Raw genomic sequence first — 3,778 nt, 5'->3', positions numbered from 1 at the left:
CACATGTAACCATAAAATTACTGAAACATACAGGCCTCTTGAAAGACAAAAACTGTTTTTGTCATCTTCTTTCTCTTGCTTGCTCTTTTCCTTCATCTTTGTCTGCTCCCTCTCCCTCCTCTGTACACTGGGAAACACTGTTGTCTTGGTCAGCAGTGTCTGATTTCTCTTGATCTGTGTTGCTGTAGGTCCTGAACCTGTTTTTGAAGGGTTTTGCAAGTGCAGTGGCTGTGTCTTCCCATGTTTGAAAAGCTTCATTGAGCTGCCATGGCTGTTGAGTAGCACATTAGCCTGCGGACGTTCCCCCTCTTTCCGTCCTCCAGGCTCCGCCCAACCTACAAAAAAATGCAAAGGTCACAAAAACATGAATTCTTGTGCAAAAACACAACTGTGCAGTCTGAGGAAAATGAAATTCTTACAGGTGTGCTGATGCTGCTTGAAATCATTGCGAATGTTGGCCTCCCGGGAAAACCAAACGATTCCCAGCAGTTCTGAAAAGCAGTGTGTTTGTTGGCGAAGGGTCCTCCATTACTGTTCGAAAACACCAGCTCAGATTTGTCGCAAGGATAGCTGTGATGGTTGAATATGAGATGGTAAAACCACATGTACTCATTTTTCATGAGTGGAATCAAGGCATGACCCAAGCTCTCTGGTTTTGTGTTCTTTCACCTGTGAAAGAAGCAAGGAAACACAGACACGTAATGGAAATGCTATATTTGGAAACATGCTGTAGGTAGTTATGGTTACCCATGCATTTAGTTAGAGCAAGTTAGAGGCTATATTGGGATTATTTAGCAGTTTACAATTAAAATGTAAAAAGGGAAATACTCTGTGTGCTCAACCTTGATGCATTCTCTTACCCGGATTATCCTCCGTTCCAACTCATCCTCCTCTGCCTGGGCAAACTCCTCCACCATAAGGTTGGTGATGACCCCTTTCCTGTGGTCAGTAACGCATGCAATTAGCCCACTCAGTAAACCATACACACGCTCGAGTGCCTCCCTGCTCTTCTACTTCTCAAGGGTGCCTTTAAGAAAGGATGAAAGGATAATGTTAAGTCTATTTGATGTATATAGTACCAAACCATAACATGAGTTATCTTGTGCCAGTTTCCACATAGAATAGGTGTGGATCATTTTCTTTCTAATATAAAGGCACTCCTTACAAACTACATACAGCGAGTGGTATCTCCTTCTTAGCTTTGGTGATGCCATCTTGGACAAGGTCTGCAGGGAGAACAAAGTTCCATGAAGGTGTTTCTTGGGAACTTTGACCTATGGCAGCTCAGCTTCAAGCAGGAACTTCAAGTAGCTGCGGACATTGCCGATTTGGATCAGCTGGGTGGTCACCACATGCTTCTTCTTGAGGCTGTTAACCCACCTAATGGGCAGATCAAATACACACAATACACACATCCTTATTGTTATGACCCTGTGGGTCATTTGTGATTGTGTATGTGTTTTCCTTTGCTGCAGTGTCTCCTCTCCTCAGTGTGTGTGTGTGTTCCTCTCTCTCCAGCATGAATTGAGAACAGGTGGCGCATGATGATGATGATGATGATGATGATTGCTGCAGCGCAATTGATCAGGGGGCCTATCTGAACACCGGTGGCCTGCACTCTGTCTCCTCCCCAGCCTTTCCACCACAAGGAACCGCCAGCATGATGTTCTGAATTGTTTGGTTAGAGTAAGTTTGTTTGTACTAGGATAGAGTAATTCTTTGGTAGATCATTTGAAGCATGTGTAAAACAAGTCTCGAACTTCTGTAAATATTGTAAATACTTGTCAATAGTAGGGCAGTTAAGTAGGGGGGAGAAGCCTTTTGTTTTGAAACCCGTTTTCTCCTGTTTCTATGTTAGGAGCTTAGGTTAGTAATTTGTCATTTATTTTTCTTTTGTTTTCATTAGGTAAGTTTAGGGTGATTTTAGTTTGTTCTGTTTTTTATGTTGGCCTGTTCTTCCCCTGAAGTTAAATAATACTGCACCTTTTGGCTTACTTAGTCGCTGGCCTTCTTTGGAGTGTGAAGACTGAGGGAGCACCGTATCTGTTATGTCAAGGGTTCCCCTAGACCGGGGCATAACATTATGTGCTCTAGATATGTACAGGTAGTGATTTTGATGCAACTTTGGGAGAATTAGTTGTTTTGATTTCAAAAGTACAGTCATTATTTTTGCCTATAATGCAACAATTGAAAGGGATAGTCATTTGAATTTGTATATGTCATTAGATCATGCAATGTTGAAATAATTATTTACTCAATGAGTCTTTCTTTGTTTTGCAAGAAAGGCAGATCACGGCAGGAACTCCGCTGTCGGCCATGAATATTAGCCAGTTTCAGACATGGGTAAGACGCTGTCTGGCATTTTCCTCTTGTCGTTTGCTAGAGCCCGAGATGTGCTTCATCCAAATGTTAAGAATATTCCATGGAGAAGCGCAACAATCACAGTTAGTGGCATTGTATTTACGTATTGGTGACAATGTTGCTAAAGCTGAAACAGTACACAAACTGGAAGATTAAGGAGGTAAGAAATCATGGATTCAATACCCAGCAAGAACATGTAATCATCAAAATATATTTTTGTAAAGCAGGATGCTTGTACACGAGAGTCTTATTGATATTCTTCAATATAGCTCAAGGTAGTTGAAAAATAAATAGACAGTACAAATGATTTAAATTTAATATGTAGGAAAAGGGTTGTATACTTACAGAAGGTAAACTTAGAAGGACTAGATATTTGTATTTTATTCTAAAAAAAAATTAACAAGTCTAAAAAACCAAGTCACATTTTGCATACCTAATTGAGGAGTTGGTCCTTTGTCTTTGTTTTGAGCCTTTCGTACTTCTTACTAGAGGGTGTGGTTGTGTCTGGAGAAGGTTGCACAGGAGTTTATTGGGGCATCTGTGTAGTGGTAGGAGAGTGAAGGAGTGATTCCAAGTGACGGACCTTTTGCTTGAGGTGACTGCACATCCCACACTCTGTCAGGAGATGAAACTGAAGCACTGGACCCTGGATTGTTGCTGGAGGGCGTCTCTCCCCCCTGCTCCTCCTCCTCCTCTTCTTCCTCACTGCTGCAGCTCAGATTGTCCAGGTCAGGACTACTGACCATGGGTGGGTCCAGCTTGGACCTTCTCAGGTCCCTAAGGGCAAACAATGTCGCCTGTTGCTTGGCAGCTTTAACTATGTCCTTGTAATGCTCTCTCTGAAATGGCATGAACATTTCAAGACAAGACTGTTAAAGTACAACACTACACACATACATTTCCCATCTACTTGGTACTTCAATTTTTTAATTAAAAAAGGCACTAACTTTGATTTCTTCATGCACATTCACCAAGTTTTTGTCAAGGTGAACTCGTCCATGACACTTGCAGATTGGACAGTCAAGTGGGCCAGAGTGACTGAAAATCAAACAAAATAAAATGTAAGAATCAAAGAAACAAGAACTTCTTAACAAGAAAGGCATATTTATGAACCATGTCTGGCCATGCAATGACCAGCCCCTATAACCGTACAATGAAGAGGACTTACATGCCAGATGCATAATTCATGACAAGCTGCAGCTCCTTCCTGGTGCAGTTTTAAGCAGTGCTGGTACTCTGATACATATGGCAACGGGCATAGAGGGCAGTTGTTTGTCTTCCCTGGCATTGCTAAATAGGAAATTAAAAAGGTTTAGTGACTCTTGTGTGTGTGTGTGTGTGTGTGTGTGTGTGTGTGTGTGTGTGTGTGTGTGCGCACTTACTGGTTTCCCTTGTTTCTCTTCAACTGTCTTATGCA

At 41.9% G+C, this 3,778-nt stretch overlaps 1 pseudogene; it reads right to left on the bottom strand.

Moving 5' to 3' along the window:
* Positions 1–254: 254 nt before the first annotated feature.
* On the bottom strand, positions 255–3,218 carry LOC146312458 (uncharacterized; annotated as a pseudogene).
* Between the last annotated feature and the right edge of the window lie 560 nt (positions 3,219–3,778).

Source organism: Lutjanus erythropterus, chromosome 17 (assembly GCF_056507025.1).
Source record: "Lutjanus erythropterus isolate fLutEry1 chromosome 17, fLutEry1.hap2, whole genome shotgun sequence".
NCBI classification, from domain to species: domain Eukaryota; kingdom Metazoa; phylum Chordata; class Actinopteri; order Lutjaniformes; family Lutjanidae; genus Lutjanus; species Lutjanus erythropterus.
Note: the sequence above shows the minus strand (reverse complement) of the source record. Positions and strands in the feature narration are given on the sequence as shown.